Source organism: Maylandia zebra, linkage group LG20, assembly GCF_041146795.1.
Source record: "Maylandia zebra isolate NMK-2024a linkage group LG20, Mzebra_GT3a, whole genome shotgun sequence".
Classification (NCBI taxonomy): domain Eukaryota; kingdom Metazoa; phylum Chordata; class Actinopteri; order Cichliformes; family Cichlidae; genus Maylandia; species Maylandia zebra.
In genome coordinates, this window is record NC_135186.1 from 14824314 (window position 1) to 14844831 (window position 20518).

Here is a 20518-nt window from a genome sequence, read left to right on the forward strand (position 1 = left end):
TTCACAGGAGAATGAACCAGAGGTGAGTGCACAGGAGACCGAGCTAGAGGTAGTAATGATAGTTGGGGGAAAAGTGGAACTGGTGATTGAGTGGATGACTGTGCTAAGGGAGGCTGCACTGGGGACACTGGAGACTGCACTGGGGACACTGGAGACTGCACTGGGGACACTGGAGACTGCACTGGGGAAAGCTGAGCTGCAGGGGACTGCACTAGAGACTGCAGTGACGGTTGTGGTGAGAGTGGAGTTGGTGGTTGAGTAGACGACTGAGCTAAAGTCAACTGAGGAGGTAACTGAGTGGCAGACTGAACTGAGGGAGACTGAAGTGATGGTAGGGGTGAAAACAGAGCTTGTGGTGGAGTTAACGACTGTGCTAGCGGGGACACAGGAGACGGAGCTAGCGCTTCTGGCTGGGCAGCTAAGTGAAAAAACACAGCCCCGGAATAAACAGTCCCAGAGTCAGGAAACTCCTGATTGTCCCTTCCACTCACCACAGCTAGCAACTCAGAAGTCTCGGGGTCCGGCTGTGGCGGTGGGTGTCGGCGGTGGGAACGCCGTTTCTTTTTTGATGATGGCTCTGACGGGCCGAGCAGCTCCACGTCCGGCCCTTCAGGCAGGTGGGCAGTAGGAGCTGGGGGATGAAGGTGGAGCTCATTTAGGATTAAATCCTGTTCGAGTGGGTGGAGCGCACTGAATAGCCAAGGAAGACCAGAGATTAAACGCTGTAGTCTGGTTTCCACAGCACGGCGAAATTCCTTCCCCTCATGTTCGAGCCACAGATGCAGGAGTCTTTCCACGGAGTAGATTATGTCCAGACGCAGTTCTTCTGGTGGGTTGAGTGCTGCTGGGTCCATGTCTGGTCGCGTCGTACTGTCATGAATCGCTGTGCGGCAGGCAGGAGTTGGACCCAAAATGCAGGACTCACAGACTCGGGGAGGTAAACTCAAAACACAGCTTTATTTGCTGGCAGGGAAAAAACAGCCAAACTAAACTGGGAACAACAAACTAAGCACTCACAGGGAGATCCACACAGCATGAGGGACGACGCGACACCGACTCAGAGAAACACAGGGTTTAAATACACTGGGAAGTAACGAGGGGAATGAGACACAGGAGGAGGGCACAGCTGGGAGAAATCAGGACTGACGAGACAAGCGAAGCAGGACACATTCACATAAGACACAGACCATCAAAGTAAAACAGGAAGTATCATACAGAGACGCACACTTGACACAGTGGAGACAGCAACTAAGAAACACAGAGACATAAACCATAAGGCAGAGGACTCTAAGAACCGAGAGACACAGAGGGGAACTCAAACATGCAGACACAGACTACACAGAACAGAGGGGACACAGAGAAACATGAAGGGCAAGGGATCGAAACTAGAAACCATAGAATAACTCACACAAGTACAATATTACAAACATCACAAGGAACTAAAAACGTTGGGTCAGGGGACCCAGGACCATGACAACATTAGAACAAGAAAAAAAAGCACTGTCAAAGAATATCTATATACATGAAATATTACAGTCCTGACGGGAAACATCTGCACCTGGTTTGGGAACAGCACCAAGCAGGACAAACAAGATCTGCAAAGAGTGGTGCGCTCGGCCGAACACATCATTCAATCAGAGCTTCCTGACCTGCTGTCCGTTTACACTAAGCGGTGCAAGACTAACACCAGGGAGATTATGATGGACCTCTCCCATCCCAACAATGGACTCTTCTCACTGTTGAGGTCTGGGAAGCGCTTCCACTCCCTTAAGCCCAAAATAGAGAGAATGAGGAGGAGCTTCTTCCCCCAAGCTATTCGGGCCCTAAACCAGGTGTAGGACTGAACTCGCCCACACACATCACATCACTGTAGGACTGGACGCTTTCACACGCATCTCCACACGCACTCTAGTTTTTCCTTTTGCACACTTCTTATGATTTATAATTAATTTTTATTAATAATTTCTTATGCAAACTGTTATTTGCACATCTTACTGTAAATTTCTGAGTTAAATCTGTAAATATTACTGTCAGTTCTGGTCGGGCATTGCACAGCAATAAGCATTTCACCTCATGTTATTCTGTGTTTGGTTGTGTGTGTGACAAATAAAATTTGAATTTGTGTAAACTGTGGCTCTACTGTTTACACATTTGTCTAACAAACAAGTTGCCACATTATTAACACTTTCTGTTGTAGCTAGTTATTAATATTATATAACCATTATCACTGTTTATAACTTGCACACTACCTCAATATTAATTAAGCAGTAATAAATTGCTTTTAACATATTATCCCCATATGTTCATTCTTTGTGTTAATTAGTTCACACTCTAGCATCTTTTCACATTTATTTAAGATTTCACAAAACAAGTATTTCAGATTAATTTTTTTTTAAATAAATAACTTTCATCATCAAAAATACACAAGGATATAACAAATACAAAAAAAATGACACATACAAATAATATAATTGTTACAGAAGAAGAACGTTATGGAAGTAAAAAATGAATTTTGGGTAACATGAAGCATTTTTTTTGTAGGCTCTATTTTTAAACTGACCTCACTCTGGCCAGAAAAATGAAGAAACACATTTTAGATAATACTAGATGTTTAAATTCTTACTCATATAAAGTAAGAATTTAAACATCGTGTTTTAGGTTCCAACAGCTCATTTCATCCAAATGACAGATGAAAATTTCCTTTTCACCAAAGATTCTGCCCCTGTGGTTCTGAAGTATGAGAGTAAATAATCTGTCAGTTTAAACTATACTCATAAGCACCTTGTGCACATGAGTACAGTTTTATTAACCCTCATCCTATACAGAACGTTTGATATCATTGCAGCCAGGATATATTGTTCCAGACAGTATTCTTCCTGTTTTTAGTTCTATGAACAAATGATCTTTAAAAAGAAGTTTATGTTTATTTTTAGTCTTTTTGTCAGCTGCCTTTTTGATTTCCTTTGTCTTCGGGATTGAAAGGATCTAGTTCAGGAGAGGGAGTCAGTGAGAAGCCCACTGCAGCTGACCTGGTTTGTCCTTATGAATGAGGTGCTAGGAGAGAGCTCTTCAACTAGGCCTCCTGTCCTAATTGTTTCTATCCCCAAGGACACTGCACGGCCAAAAGGTCAGCCGGTTCTCCTTTTGTCTTTTGCCTGGCTACAAATATCATAGCTGAGCCAGTTTTTTTTTATATTTTTAATCTTTCTATACAACAGAACACTTTAGCAGGGATGTGGAGGTGCACCTTTGTACTCCCCCTATGGAAAGGTGGTGGTTCTTCCATGACTAATAACTACTGGCCAATTTCCAAACTTTGTGTCGTACCTAAGGTTCTTGAAAGGCTGGTAAATAATCAACTTAAAAATTATCTGTATTAAAATAGTATTTTATCTCCTTTCCAATCTGGTTTTAGAAAACTGCACAGTACTGTAACTGCCTCCCTAAAAGTTCTCAGTGAAGCCCTGGACGCAAAGATCTACTCTGCAGCTCTTTTTATATGATCCATCAAAAGCGTTTGACACTGTTGACCATGGCACTTTATGCCAACGATTACTGGAAATAGGCCTTTCAAACCAGGCAGTTGGCTGTTTCTCTAATTATCTGTCAGGTTTCTGAAAGTGTGCTTATTTACAGTAATTCAAGATAAACGGTGCAAATTAATCACAGTGAGTGATCTCTCCTTGTGATGATTCCCAGCTCCCGTGCAGTGACTTCTCACCATGGTCCGTGGTGACAAAACAACTTACAGCTGTGTCTATGTAAAATGGTGCGCAGCTCCTTCCACACGTTTCTGTAATTCACCTGGAAACAATAAGACACTGCAGTAAGTACTCTTATCACAACGACTTTCACCTGACGAGCTGGAGTACTGACTGTGTACAACAACGATCCAGCATCGTCTGTAGCTCAGCTACTCTGTTTGATAGTGATCCCTTGCCAAGGCTAAACAGCATCAGGCGAGTGTGATTACTACACGGGTGTGGCTGGCTCCAAGGCAAGAAAACTATCCAGGCCTAGTGTTGCACCAAAACGTGAACATCGCCATACACACACAAACTTGCACAGAGGAAAGTAGACAACACAAATCCAAATACATGGCAGCTCGACTGGCAAGGACTGGCGGACCACGACATTATCTTTCGTACTGTAAGCAGTGCGTACAGCTCAGTGGTCTCTCTTCCAGTTTTTAAATGTCTCTAATGGAGTGCCACAGGGTTCTCTCCTGGGGCCTACTTTATTTACTATTTATGTCAATGGGGGAAATCAAGATGCATCTGTCCATTTTTATGCAGATGATACAATTATTTATTTTCGAGTTGGTTTTTAAACAAGAGCAAGCTTTTGACAGTATTCAGTCTCAATCTCAGTCAGCTTAGACTGGTTTTAAATGCAGAAAAATACAAACTCATGATGTTCTCAAAAGAAAAAGGGTGCCAGCAGTATTTCCTTCTCTAGTATCTGCTGCAGGCATTTCCATTGAAACTGTAGCCTCCTACAAATACCTAGGTGTTGTAATTGATGTCAATCTTTTCTTAAAGCCACAGATTGACTATCTGTGAAAGAAACTGAGGCTGAAGTTCGGGTTCATTTTCAGAAACAGATCATGTTTCTCACCACAAGTAAAAAAAATTTTTTTTACCCCTCCAGAATTACAGTGACATAATTTACATGAATACCTCTGCTCACTCTCTTTATCTGTTGGATTCTGTCATGGAGCATTAATATTTATAACTGGCTGTAGACCTTTAACACACTACTGTACTGTATATGCTCTGGTTGACTGGGCCTCTGGGCAGGATGTTTCATTGGTATCACTTTATCTATAAATCTATTTCTGGTTTACCTCCCTCATATTTATCAGAGTACATGTTACGCAAACATTTCTGTCATAGATTGCAGCCTCAGGACATCATTACATTCAGAGCTTGAGAAGAAGCCATTCTCCTTTTCTGTCCCGTCTTCATGAAATACATTGCAGAAGGATTTGAAGCTCGCTCAAATGATTTCACTTGCAGATTTCAAAAGACGTACAAATGATTTTGTGAAATCATCACTGGGAACTTGTTTTTGTCTGTGTACACAAGACAAATTGAGCTATTTTATTGTATCTGTTATTTTTGTAGTTTTAATATGTTTGTCTGGAAAAAATCTCTCTTTTAAAGAAGACACTGAGCTGCAATGAGACTGCTTGTATAAATAAAGGTTTAAAAAAAAACCAGCAGGGAAAGCATGGATAGATTATTTTCAACACAGATTAAGCTGTGTTCTTATAAACTAATTTAAAATTAAATTAAATTAAAAGTTCAAGAAGTTATTTTAACTTCTAACTGATGTTTAATGAATAAACAGATTTACACAAATGGTATTTTGCATCAGTGTGTTTATTTACAGTATTTGTTTATTGCTTATTATTTACTAAGTAATCTGTTAGCTAACTAGAAACATTTTTAATGGCTGATTGCTGAATGAGAAGGAAATGGAATTCTAACAAAAAAAATCCCAAGAATAAAAAGCTTTGAATTTTAATAGAATAGCAAACCTGATATTTGCCCTAACAGGAAGTCTGGTTTTGGTAAGCACAGGGTGGTCACACAGGGTGGGCTGCAGAGAGTGTTTGGGATGCTTCTTTCCATTGTCCACTGCCACATCACATAGATGGATTCAGAGAAGTGCAAAGATAAAAGATGGTGGATACAAAATATTACTACTATAATATAAAACAAGGAACTCTTCAACAAAAACAACAAAAAAAAGGTTAACAAAGCACTGTGAAAAAACAGGAATCCTAGATTTATATATTTTTTGCTTACCTGCCTGTTAATAGTAGTGACGGTGTGGTGGTTGGTCATTACTTACATCAGATACCAAGGTGTGGTGCATCTGTTTGCAGGAAGATGGCCTCGAACCTGGTCTTCATCATTCCAAAAGCATGCTGGATTCTAGAGTGTGTCCTGGAACGATGGCTGTTGAAGTGATGGGCTCCACTGCAGAGGTGTGGCCTGGTTAAGTTGAAGGTGGAGAACAACATAAACATTTTTTATTATTATGGTATGAGGTGGGTTATTTTTAAAAATCAACACATTTGAGACCTAAGAGGGTTAACCCCCCACCCCCCAAAAATAAAAATAAATAAAAATTAAAAAGAAACAGAAAAATTAACAGAAAACAAGCAAACTTTCGGGCTACATTTTTACAGTTTTTTCCACTTCTCTGTACTTTGCTGGGGGAGCAGCACAGCAAAGAAGGACTCATGCAGGCTGGAGAAACTGATCAGGAAGGCTGGCTCTGTGGTCGGCATGAAGCTGGACACTCTGGTGACAGTGGCAGAGAAAAGGACATTAAAGAAACTGATGGACATTATGAACAATGCTGGGCATCCTCTGCACACGGCCATAAACAATCAGAAGAGTCTGTTCAGTGACAGGTTGCTTCTCCCCAAGACAAGAACTAACAGACTTAAAAACTCCTTTGTCCCACACGCCATCAAACTGTTTAACTCCTCTCTGGAGGGGAGAGGGAGGAGAAACAGGAGGACAAAGGAGGGGGAAACAACTAAGCTGTAGTGCCTCTTCACCTCACTGTACAATACCTTGTGCAATACTTTTGTAAATAGTCAGCAGTGCAATAGACTCAATACTTGAAATGTGCAATTCACTTGTATTTTTATTTTTTATTCCTATTTATTCTATTTATCCCATTTGTATATTTTATTTATATTTGTCTCTGTATTTATATATGTGTGTGTGTGTGTGTGTGTGTGTATATATATATGTGATACCCACTAATGTGTGATCACATTTATGTGAATTAATTTAAGTAATTTCACTTTCAATGTAAGTGATATTTCCATTTGGAAATGCCCTAAATAACTACAGTAATTGTAACAGGAAACTTGGTAACTACCCTGGGATATTTGTAGTGGACGCTTCATTTTTATACCAATAGGTGGCAGTGTGAGACCATGGTTTGGCCTGTTGTTAGCAGCCTGAAGCGCATGCTCCGCGCTGTTTTCTCATAATGGCGGAGTATTCAGGAAACGGCAAGCCACGTCTCCCTGTCTGATCATTTCTTTCCTGTTTACAGGTTCGTATCGTGCCCGAAATAGAATATAATAGCAATCACATCCATTATATAGCATAGACTAACCATTACGGTTGGAAAGTGAAAGCGTACAACATTGTGTAGTACAGTAAATTACACTTTTGTAAGTATTTGTTTACGGCTTTAGCAGCATGCTAAGGTTAGCATGTTAGTTTGGGTCGCACACCTCCTATGCTCTGTGATGTTAGTGATCGGCTCCACCGTTATCCTGTATTGTTTTAGTATCTTGTTTCTGCCATAAAGTGTTTCCGTGAATTCAGTGCACATGTCAAGATGGTGCTGATTATACCATTCTTTCAAGCTATTTGAGATTTATAGATTTGTCTTGTTGGAATTCATTTTGAACCAAGTCTTACAAGAAAATTGGTCATGTTTATAACATTGGAATGTGTTATGGAGAATGTGTGTGTGAGCTATGTTAAGAATAAGTAAATACACAGTTGTAATACTGTAAAAGTAATGAAAGGAGTGCATAATTGTGAATTTGAATAAATAATGGCGGAGTATTCAGGAAACGGCAAGCCACGTCTCCCTGTCTGATCATTTCTTTCCTGTTTACAGGACACATATATAGCTGTCTACAGGTGCTGCCACCCGGTACCTGTAACAGTTTTCTGGGGGCTCGTCCGGGATCAGTCCTGCCTTTGAGGCTGGGAGCTGATCCAGTAATACCGGTACTTTGGGCCAAGAGTGGCAAGAAAACACCGACAAGTCCAGTCTGCTGGTTGTTACCTACACCTGCTGCTGCCTGATGGAGAATAGATGCTACTGATTGTGCAGGAAATGCATTGGCCATGTGTCACAACTAGCGCAATGGACAAGTAGTAAGGAAAAAAAGATAAATAAGGACTGCTTGGTGCTGCTTGGTGCTGCTTGGTGCTCGGACCATCCCCCATCAAGGCAAAAACTGTACGAAAGCTGACATTGTGTGACCCACTGCAAGGGATAGGGAAGCAACCATGGCGGAAGGTGAGAGGAGGAGCTTGGTGTGGGCCATCAAGAAAGACCTTCTCACCCTCTCTGCTGATGAACTGTTCCAGATTGCCAAGTCTCTGGGTCCAGTGCCAGGAGTGGATCAGTCTTGCCTTAAGTCAGGGGATGAAGACAGCTGCTTCGAGTACATCAGTGGTTTCATGTGCAGTAAGGCTTTATTAGAGTCAGAAGATCAGGGCATGTCACACTTATTGTCACTGAAAGATGTTGTTGATGCTGTTACCCAGGGTCATGTTTCTGATTTGCAGATACAGGCTGCCACTGGTAATGATTCATGTGATCTATGTCCAAATGCTCAGCCTCATGATGTCAGTGTTGAAATGAGTCCAACTAATGCAATGTTTTTAGAAGATGGTCATAATAGTGGTACAGAAGTAACTGACAGTGTGACCCAGAATACCAGCTCTACTGCTGTTTCCCAACGTGATATAGAACTACAAAAAATACTCTTCAGTTACGAAGAGCTCTCTAAGAAAATTAAGCAGTACATGCCCACATCAGGTTCTCAACTCACCTCTCAGACACCATCACAGGCTCATTGTAGAAGCACACCACACAATGACAGCTTAGTTGAAACTCAAGCACCCATGAGACATGACAAGGTGGTGTCCCTAAGAGACTTGTCTTACCTCCATCGCAGGGAGTTTAAGATTCACGGGGGCCAGATTGGAGACCAGGGATCAGACATCAGTTATAACAGCATCTGCCGCCAGATTGAAGAGGGTCTCAAAGAACAGTTTAATGATGCCGAAATTGTGAGGGCTGTCATGAGAGTTATCAAACCTGGTAATTTCAAAGACATGCTAATGAACAAGGATGCACTGACAGTAGAGGAGCTTAAAGACTTCCTCCATTCTCACCTTGGTGAGCAAAACAACACAGAACTCTTCCAGGAACTCATGTGCACCAAACAAAGTGACAGTGAGACACCACAACAGTTTCTGTATCGAGTCATAGGTCTCAAACAAAAGATCTTGCTCACCTCGAAACATACCAACTCAGATGTAAAGTACTCAGCCAGTACAGTTCAGGATGTATTTCTTCATACTGTGTATCAAGGACTGGGCCACAAACATAGTGACATTCGTAGAGAGTTAAAGCCACTCCTTGCAGATGCCAATGTCACAGATGAGACTATCCTTAAACAAATGAAGAAAGTAATGAGTGATGAAAGTGAAAGACAGCGTCGTCTAGGATCAGTCACCCGTCAGAGAAACACCAATGTGCACAGCACACAAGTTGAGATTAACGGTATGCAGTGTCCTGTATTGAAAGAGGAAAATGCAGGAAAAAGACCTAAGGTGGATATGATCCAGCAGCTGTCAGAGAAAGTCGAAAAACTTGCAAGCATTGTTGAACAAATGACACAGTCACTACAAATAACAGCTGAACAGAGCAGCCAGTACAAGAAAATCAAAACCGATCACCACAGAGAAAGAAAGTATGGCTGTGAAAAGTGCATAGAACAAGACCGCCCCGACTGTCCCCACTGTTTTCACTGTGGTGAGGAAGGCCACCGCGCAGTTGGCTGCATGAAGAAAACAATACGTCAGGGAAACGGGAGCCGGTCCCTGTCATGGGACAAACAGTGACCGTGTCCCACTCTCCGTCCCAATCTGACCTATGTAGTACTAGTGAGACTGTTGCTGTAAGTTTGGCAAAGTGTGACGCTGACACCAAACATAATGTAGTGCCAACCCAGAGACAGAATAACCAAGAAAATAAATCTGCTATACTTCTTGGCAGTTCACCCAACAGTAAAAGTGAAAAATTAGCCAAACTAATTGGAAAAAAAGCGCTCACCCAGTGCCATCTAAATGGTTTAGCAGTTAGTGCTTTGTTGGACACGGGAGCTCAAGTGAGCATGATTGACAGAGAGTGGAAAAATAAGTATCTACCAGATACACCTGTAAGGTCACTTGATGAAGTCATTGATAATGAAGAAGAGTTAAAAGTCCGTGCTGTGAATGGTGACACTCTCCCATTTGATGGCTGGGTGCCAATCACAGTTAATTTGAGAGGGAATGAAGACCCTAATTTGTCAATAACTGTGCCTTTTCTTGTAAGCAGTTTTGTTTTGGAGAGACCGCTGCTGGGTTTCAATGTGATGGAGGAACTTGTGCAGGAACAACCAGGACGGTTCATGCCAACTCTCGTCACCCTGCTTTGCAATGCCATGTCAATACCAACAGAAAAGGCAGAGCTCCTGGTAAACCTCATCAAGGCTGATGAAGCCCCTGCACAATGTGGACGCCTGCGGACTGGCAGGTATGACACCCTTATTCCAGCGGGTCAGGTGATTTGGGTTAAGTGTCCAGTCTCACCTGCCATGAACCTGTCCGAATCTGTTTTCCTCTTTGAGCCTGATGATAACAACACACAGCTTGCTGAGCTAGATGTCTGTGAAGGACTGCTTGAAGTGCAAAGCACCAAGAGGCCCTTTGTAGAGGTACCTGTGGGCAACAACACAAAACATAACATCACACTACCAAGGAAAACAGCCCTTGGCAGTATTCATTCTGTTGAGAAGGTGATTACAATGGACTCACTAGGAGAATCTAAGCCCACAGTGACAGCCAATAGTGCCACCTCTACATCTACTCATACCAACTTACCCCTATGGCAGCCTCCTGTCGACATCAGCCATCTTAATGAGGAACAACAGGCAAAAGTTAACAAAATGCTTTGCGAGGAAGCTGGGGCTTTTGCTCGTGACAGTAGTGATATAGGATGCATACCCAGTTTGCAAATGGCAATCAACTTGAAAGATGATATCCCTGTTCAGAAAACCTACTCATCCATCCCTAAGCCACTTTTTAAAGAGGTTAAAGAGTACATACAAGAACTTTTGGTAAAAGGCTGGATAGTAAAGTCTCAGTCCCCGTACGCCGCCCCAGTCGTCTGTGTCAGAAAGAAAGATGGCAGTTTACGCTTATGCATAGACTATCGCCTTCTGAACAAAAAGACTGTTCCTGATCGACACCCACTGCCCAGGATACAGGATCTGATTGATACTCTGGGTGGGTACTCATGGTTTAGCATCTTAGACCAAGGAAAAGCTTACCACCAGGGTTTTGTAGCTGAGGGCTCTCGCCACCTCACTGCCTTCATAACACCATGGGGTCTTTATGAATGGGTTCGCATCCCATTTGGTCTCACAAATGCCCCAGCTGCTTTTCAGCGGAGCATGGAAGAGATGCTTGGCTCTCTTAGAGATGAATGTTGCATCCCATACCTCGACGATGTACTTTGCTATGCAAAAACATTTGACGACCATGTTGAGACCCTCCGCAAGGTTCTCCAGGCACTCCAAGAACATGGAGTAAAATTGAGGCCGGAGAAATGTGACCTCTTCAAACAAGAAGTCAGATATGTGGGTCGGCTTGTGTCCGCTGAAGGAGTCAGAATAGACCCGGCAGACCTGGAGGCTGTCAAAACCCTGACATCTAAGACACCTCAAACAGTTGGTGATGTGAGGAAGCTGGCAGGCTTTCTAAGCTACTACCGCTCGTATATCCAGGATTTTTCCCGGATAGCTAAACCAATCTATGAACTCCTTCAGACCAAGCCAGGCAAAACTCAGTGTCCAAAATCTGTGAGAAACAGCAAACACTCACAGCTGTCCTCTCGAGAGCACGTTGAGTGGACTCTAAAACACCAGAGAGCGTTAGAACAGTTGGTAACCCTCCTCACCAACCCCCCTGTTCTGACATATCCTGATTTTAGCCTGCCTTTCACATTGCATACAGATGCATCTGACCAGGGCTTAGGAGCTGTCCTGTATCAGCGTCAACATGGGAAATTGAGAGTAATTGGCTATGGATCTAGGACTCTGACACAAGCAGAACGCAATTACCACCTGCATAGTGGAAAATTAGAGTTCCTTGCGTTGAAATGGGCTGTATGTGAAAAATTCCGTGACTACCTGTACTATGCCCCACACTTCACAGTTTATACAGATAACAACCCCCTAACCTATGTAATGAGTACCGCAAAGTTAAACGCAGTGGGACATAGGTGGGTTGGAGAGCTCTCAGATTTCCGGTTCGACATCAGATACAGGCCAGGAAAGTCAAATGTAGACGCAGACACTCTTTCTCGTCTCCCCTTGGATATAGAGAAATATGAAACTGCTTGTACAGAGGGATTTCCAGATGAGGCAGTGAAGGCAGTCTGGGATGGAAGCCAGGTGGCCAGACAGAAAGATGTTGCTTGGGTAGCCATGCTCAATATCTCTTCTCTGGACCCCCATCAGCAGCCTCATATCAACTCGCTGAGCATCAGCCATGATGATCTAGTTAAAGCTCAAAGAGAGGATCCAGCCATTGGCCAAATCCTCAAGCTGAAACTAGATGGAGCAAAACTGACAGATGAAATACGCAAGATGGTAAGAGGAACTGCCCATAAACTCCTCCACGAGTGGGGTAAATTACATCTTGAAAATGACCTCTTGTATAGATGTACCAGTGACAGAAGACAATTAGTGCTTCCTGCCAAGTACAGGACTTTAGCATTAAGACATTTACATGACACGATGGGTCATGTTGGGACAGACCGAGTGCTACATCTCGCAAGGGACAGATTCTATTGGCCCTTTATGGCTAAGGACATTGAAGCCTATGTGACCCAGAAGTGTCCCTGTATCATGTCCAAGAAACCAGTAACACACGTCAGGGCTCCCATGGGTAGTATAAGATCGGACTACCCTTTAGAACTGGTGTGTATTGACTTTTTGCATTTGGAAGCCAGCCGTGGAGGGTATGAGTATATTCTCGTGGTAATTGACCATTTCACTAGATTTGCTCAAGCATACCCCACAAGGAACAAGAGTGGGAAAACAGCTGCTGAACGGATTTTCCAGGATTTCATACCCAGATTTGGATACCCATCCAAACTACATCACGACCAGGGTCGTGAATTTGAGAATGAACTGTTCAGGACACTACAGAAATTATCTGGTGTCGGACATTCTAGAACATCACCTTACCATCCTCAAAGTAACCCTTCAGAACGTCTCAACAGGACAATACTCCAGATGTTGAGAACATTAACCGAAAAGGAAAAAGTACAGTGGAAAGACCACCTCCCACATCTTGTACATGCGTACAACTGTACTCGACATGAGTCCACCGGCTACTCACCATTCTATCTCCTCTATGGACGACACCCGCATCTACCAGTTGATCTGCTGTTTGGATTGAAGGGGGAGAATGAAACATACTCACCTACAGGATATGCCAAGAAATGGGCCGAACGAATGTCGGAAGCTTATCGGATTGCTAGTGAAAATAGCAAGAAGTCTAGTGCAAGAGGCAAAATAACATATGATAAAAAGGCAAAAGGAGTCATGCTTAAGCCAGGAGACAGAGTTCTGGTCAGAAACCTCAGTGAGCGGGGAGGACCTGGCAAGTTGAGATCATATTGGGAGAGGACTATTTATATAGTAAAAGAGCAGCTAGCAGATAGCCCAGTTTACGTAGTCCATCCTGAAGCTGGAGACCCAAAAAGAACCCGAACATTGCATCGTAATCTGCTGTTACTTGTAAATGACTTACCTGTTCAAGTCACTCCCCCCCTGGCAAAGCCTGCGATTGGAAAGACAACACGCAACAGACGAAGGATGGAAAGATCTGCAGATGCACAAAGACAAACAGACATGTGGGATAACTCTGACAGCGGTTCTGAGAGTGATTGCTCGGGGTACTGGCTAAGAGCACCTGTTGAAAGGACCGTGAGAAGGAACCTGGACCATGAGCAACACCCTGCATCTCAGTCATACCAGACCAAAGAACCTATTAGAGTGACAACAAACACAAAAAATGGACATTCACCTGTGCAGACGATGGAAGACATACTGACTATGCCTGAGCATTCACCATCCGTCAGTACTGTAACTGCCTCCCTAAAAGTTCTCAGTGAAGCCCTGGACGCAAAGATCTACTCTGCAGCTCTTTTTATATGATCCATCAAAAGCGTTTGACACTGTTGACCATGGCACTTTATGCCAACGATTACTGGAAATAGGCCTTTCAAACCAGGCAGTTGGCTGTTTCTCTAATTATCTGTCAGGTTTCTGAAAGTGTGCTTATTTACAGTAATTCAAGATAAACGGTGCAAATTAATCACAGTGAGTGATCTCTCCTTGTGATGATTCCCAGCTCCCGTGCAGTGACTTCTCACCATGGTCCGTGGTGACAAAACAACTTACAGCTGTGTCTATGTAAAATGGTGCGCAGCTCCTTCCACACGTTTCTGTAATTCACCTGGAAACAATAAGACACTGCAGTAAGTACTCTTATCACAACGACTTTCACCTGACGAGCTGGAGTACTGACTGTGTACAACAACGATCCAGCATCGTCTGTAGCTCAGCTACTCTGTTTGATAGTGATCCCTTGCCAAGGCTAAACAGCATCAGGCGAGTGTGATTACTACACGGGTGTGGCTGGCTCCAAGGCAAGAAAACTATCCAGGCCTAGTGTTGCACCAAAACGTGAACATCGCCATACACACACAAACTTGCACAGAGGAAAGTAGACAACACAAATCCAAATACATGGCAGCTCGACTGGCAAGGACTGGCGGACCACGACATTATCTTTCGTACTGTAAGCAGTGCGTACAGCTCAGTGGTCTCTCTTCCAGTTTTTAAATGTCTCTAATGGAGTGCCACAGGGTTCTCTCCTGGGGCCTACTTTATTTACTATTTATGTCAATGGGGGAAATCAAGATGCATCTGTCCATTTTTATGCAGATGATACAATTATTTATTTTCGAGTTGGTTTTTAAACAAGAGCAAGCTTTTGACAGTATTCAGTCTCAATCTCAGTCAGCTTAGACTGGTTTTAAATGCAGAAAAATACAAACTCATGATGTTCTCAAAAGAAAAAGGGTGCCAGCAGTATTTCCTTCTCTAGTATCTGCTGCAGGCATTTCCATTGAAACTGTAGCCTCCTACAAATACCTAGGTGTTGTAATTGATGTCAATCTTTTCTTAAAGCCACAGATTGACTATCTGTGAAAGAAACTGAGGCTGAAGTTCGGGTTCATTTTCAGAAACAGATCATGTTTCTCACCACAAGTAAAAAAAATTTTTTTTACCCCTCCAGAATTACAGTGACATAATTTACATGAATACCTCTGCTCACTCTCTTTATCTGTTGGATTCTGTCATGGAGCATTAATATTTATAACTGGCTGTAGACCTTTAACACACTACTGTACTGTATATGCTCTGGTTGACTGGGCCTCTGGGCAGGATGTTTCATTGGTATCACTTTATCTATAAATCTATTTCTGGTTTACCTCCCTCATATTTATCAGAGTACATGTTACGCAAACATTTCTGTCATAGATTGCAGCCTCAGGACATCATTACATTCAGAGCTTGAGAAGAAGCCATTCTCCTTTTCTGTCCCGTCTTCATGAAATACATTGCAGAAGGATTTGAAGCTCGCTCAAATGATTTCACTTGCAGATTTCAAAAGACGTACAAATGATTTTGTGAAATCATCACTGGGAACTTGTTTTTGTCTGTGTACACAAGACAAATTGAGCTATTTTATTGTATCTGTTATTTTTGTAGTTTTAATATGTTTGTCTGGAAAAAATCTCTCTTTTAAAGAAGACACTGAGCTGCAATGAGACTGCTTGTATAAATAAAGGTTTAAAAAAAAACCAGCAGGGAAAGCATGGATAGATTATTTTCAACACAGATTAAGCTGTGTTCTTATAAACTAATTTAAAATTAAATTAAATTAAAAGTTCAAGAAGTTATTTTAACTTCTAACTGATGTTTAATGAATAAACAGATTTACACAAATGGTATTTTGCATCAGTGTGTTTATTTACAGTATTTGTTTATTGCTTATTATTTACTAAGTAATCTGTTAGCTAACTAGAAACATTTTTAATGGCTGATTGCTGAATGAGAAGGAAATGGAATTCTAACAAAAAAAATCCCAAGAATAAAAAGCTTTGAATTTTAATAGAATAGCAAACCTGATATTTGCCCTAACAGGAAGTCTGGTTTTGGTAAGCACAGGGTGGTCACACAGGGTGGGCTGCAGAGAGTGTTTGGGATGCTTCTTTCCATTGTCCACTGCCACATCACATAGATGGATTCAGAGAAGTGCAAAGATAAAAGATGGTGGATACAAAATATTACTACTATAATATAAAACAAGGAACTCTTCAACAAAAACAACAAAAAAAAGGTTAACAAAGCACTGTGAAAAAACAGGAATCCTAGATTTATATATTTTTTGCTTACCTGCCTGTTAATAGTAGTGACGGTGTGGTGGTTGGTCATTACTTACATCAGATACCAAGGTGTGGTGCATCTGTTTGCAGGAAGATGGCCTCGAACCTGGTCTTCATCATTCCAAAAGCATGCTGGATTCTAGAGTGTGTCCTGGAACGATGGCTGTTGAAGTGATGGGCTCCACTGCAGAGGTGTGGCCTGGTTAAGTTGAAGGTGGAGAACAACATAAACATTTTTTATTATTATGGTATGAGGTGGGTTATTTTTAAAAATCAACACATTTGAGACCTAAGAGGGTTAACCCCCCACCCCCCAAAAATAAAAATAAATAAAAATTAAAAAGAAACAGAAAAATTAACAGAAAACAAGCAAACTTTCGGGCTACATTTTTACAGTTTTTTCCACTTCTCTGTACTTTGCTGGGGGAGCAGCACAGCAAAGAAGGACTCATGCAGGCTGGAGAAACTGATCAGGAAGGCTGGCTCTGTGGTCGGCATGAAGCTGGACACTCTGGTGACAGTGGCAGAGAAAAGGACATTAAAGAAACTGATGGACATTATGAACAATGCTGGGCATCCTCTGCACACGGCCATAAACAATCAGAAGAGTCTGTTCAGTGACAGGTTGCTTCTCCCCAAGACAAGAACTAACAGACTTAAAAACTCCTTTGTCCCACACGCCATCAAACTGTTTAACTCCTCTCTGGAGGGGAGAGGGAGGAGAAACAGGAGGACAAAGGAGGGGGAAACAACTAAGCTGTAGTGCCTCTTCACCTCACTGTACAATACCTTGTGCAATACTTTTGTAAATAGTCAGCAGTGCAATAGACTCAATACTTGAAATGTGCAATTCACTTGTATTTTTATTTTTTATTCCTATTTATTCTATTTATCCCATTTGTATATTTTATTTATATTTGTCTCTGTATTTATATATGTGTGTGTGTGTGTGTGTGTGTGTATATATATATGTGATACCCACTAATGTGTGATCACATTTATGTGAATTAATTTAAGTAATTTCACTTTCAATGTAAGTGATATTTCCATTTGGAAATGCCCTAAATAACTACAGTAATTGTAACAGGAAACTTGGTAACTACCCTGGGATATTTGTAGTGGACGCTTCATTTTTATACCAATAGGTGGCAGTGTGAGACCATGGTTTGGCCTGTTGTTAGCAGCCTGAAGCGCATGCTCCGCGCTGTTTTCTCATAATGGCGGAGTATTCAGGAAACGGCAAGCCACGTCTCCCTGTCTGATCATTTCTTTCCTGTTTACAGGTTCGTATCGTGCCCGAAATAGAATATAATAGCAATCACATCCATTATATAGCATAGACTAACCATTACGGTTGGAAAGTGAAAGCGTACAACATTGTGTAGTACAGTAAATTACACTTTTGTAAGTATTTGTTTACGGCTTTAGCAGCATGCTAAGGTTAGCATGTTAGTTTGGGTCGCACACCTCCTATGCTCTGTGATGTTAGTGATCGGCTCCACCGTTATCCTGTATTGTTTTAGTATCTTGTTTCTGCCATAAAGTGTTTCCGTGAATTCAGTGCACATGTCAAGATGGTGCTGATTATACCATTCTTTCAAGCTATTTGAGATTTATAGATTTGTCTTGTTGGAATTCATTTTGAACCAAGTCTTACAAGAAAATTGGTCATGTTTATAACATTGGAATGTGTTATGGAGAATGTGTGTGTGAGCTATGTTAAGAATAAGTAAATACACAGTTGTAATACTGTAAAAGTAATGAAAGGAGTGCATAATTGTGAATTTGAATAAATAATGGCGGAGTATTCAGGAAACGGCAAGCCACGTCTCCCTGTCTGATCATTTCTTTCCTGTTTACAGGACACATATATAGCTGTCTACAGGTGCTGCCACCCGGTACCTGTAACATATATATATATATATATATATATATATATATATATATATATATATATATATATATATATATATATATATATAACAATTCTGTAACTGTAACTTCGGTCGTTGCTGTGCTTTTTGGAAGTCGAATTTCCCAGAGGAACCCACCCGAGGGATTAATAAAGTTCTATCTTATCTTATCTTATTTCAGGGTTGCCAGTCGACAGAGGCTATTCTGATGTAAGGGCAGTGACTGGTGGTGACAGAGCTGAAGGCTAGACAGCCTGCTGCTGTGGGTCATTTCATTTCATTTTTTATTTTGTTTCACACATGATACAGCAGTAGTTCATTTCCTACACACAACCTTCCTTTCAATTAAAGTAACACTGTTTCCATGCATGAAAAGGAGCAGGAAGAAGAATAAATTTATAGCTCGAGAGTATGAAGGAAAGTTCCTGAATGATTGAGTAAATTGATACCACTGACTGGCCCCCACGCGCGGCTGACCAAAATCCAATTGAACTCTTAATGAAACTTGAATTAAAAAGGAAATGGATATATTTTTAGTTTGTTACAGTGTCAGAAACGAGATGACTCTATGTTAGGGGGGTCCTATTCCTCTGCAGGGCAACCTGCATATGGCCAATAAAGCATTCATTCAATTCAATTCAATTCAATTCAACCTCCTATGAACTCTTTCATGGCATGCATTTTTAATTTCGCTTTGATATTTGGGCTGATTGGGACCCGATGAATGTAAAAACTAAGACACTTTACCAGATTCTTGTTTCTTTTTCTTTTTTTTTTGCCTGTCCCGTTTGGCTCTTTTGCCATCAGAATTATTGTCTAAAGGCAAAGAAAGATACCCAACGGATTTACTTTACCAAATTGACCATCCCAGCCTTGCCATAATGGTCCATTTGATTCACCTTTTATTGTTTATTTTATTTTCACTTGCTGAATACGGGACAGACTTGACTGGAGGAAAGAAGGGGAGAAAGAAAGAGGGAAAGAGAAACAGCTGAGAAGAGGGATGGGGGAGAAGGGCAAAAAGCAAAAACCAACAGAATAAGCAGGGGGGAAAAAAATGCATATATCGATCACCTGGATCACCTGTTGAAAAAGAAAAAAGAAAACAAGCAGAAGAGAACAAGAGTAATAGAATAAACAACATCACAATGATATATGGGAATATGACAGTAAATACTAAATATTAAACATTATTGTGCAGCACGTAAGATCGACAGCACACAGTGTGCTTTGAGGTAGGAGCCAAAAAGGGTGTAGTTTGTGGGTGTGATCACCCGTGTGTACACCTGTGAGCATGGACGAGCTTGTTTTTTTAAAAGGTTCCTTCATGTAATGATCTGCTAGAGGGTATGGGGGGGCCACTGCCCCGTCCTCCAGGGCATGAAGCAGGTATGGAGGAGATCAAAACTCCAGACATCCAGAGGCCCCCAGAACACAAGAGACCAAGGAAGACCAACAGAGGGGCAGCCGCGCCACTGTCCCAGAAAGAGCTGAGGAGAGTCCCAGATGAGGGCTCACTCAGCAGCCGCGGAGCAGAAGCCAGGGGGAGTTGCAGTGACGCGCCCGTGAGCTCCACCGGCAGCCAGCTGTGCCTGAGTGACCGAGCCCCAGGCCGAGAGGCTGGGGGCACCCCACCTCCGAAGTGGCCCGAGCGAGCCCCAGGCTCCAGGCCCCGATAAGCGGCCGCCAAGGAGTGAGCCGGTGTGTACCTGGACGCCCATCCCCAGACACAAAGAACCACCAACGCACCGATGTCTGAGGGAGTCCGCCACTGGCAGGGGAAGTGGTGGTGGGGGGAGATAGACCTCCAAACCTTGGAGGGCCTGAGATGTCCCCAGAGAGGTGGCGTCTGATACCCAACCTGACATATAGACAAAGACATACAGGCATACACAGATACAAACATCCATTCCCACCCTCATGCTCTCATATGCACTTACTCCACACTCAACCAACGTGGAGACAGACATAAAGAGACGCTGTACGCACGATCACACTCCCCAAGCGTACTCTACGAACTGGGTCTAGGTACCCTTGCCCCTGGAGGGGGGAACTGCACCCAGACCCAGGTGGTGTTACCCTTTTCCCTGCGGTGGGGGGAGGCAGACCGCCCCGACTCCGCAGCAGCAGGGAGGCCCCACACTCCAGACCGCAGTCGGACGGCCAACTCCTCCTAGCCCCCCCGCTCCAGCAGGCCGCAGAGAATGGGGGTGAGAGAAGACTCCAAACCTCCCTCCACCCGCTCA

The 20518-nt window shown here is 42.6% G+C and overlaps 2 long non-coding RNA genes across 2 annotated transcripts; both read right to left on the minus strand.

Annotated features, from left to right (window-relative positions):
* Positions 1-2512: 2512 nt before the first annotated feature.
* Positions 2513-5924, minus strand: LOC143414428 (uncharacterized). The gene is made up of 3 exons (XR_013095052.1): positions 5860-5924; positions 5543-5642; positions 2513-3804 (listed from the first exon to the last, which is right to left on the minus strand). It is a non-coding gene; the product is annotated as an uncharacterized LOC143414428 (long non-coding RNA).
* Positions 5925-14106: 8182 nt separating this feature from the next.
* On the minus strand, positions 14107-16552 carry LOC143414234 (uncharacterized). Its single transcript, XR_013094730.1, has 3 exons — positions 16416-16552; positions 16099-16198; positions 14107-14360 (listed from the first exon to the last, which is right to left on the minus strand). It is a non-coding gene; the product is annotated as an uncharacterized LOC143414234 (long non-coding RNA).
* Positions 16553-20518: the final 3966 nt, after the last annotated feature.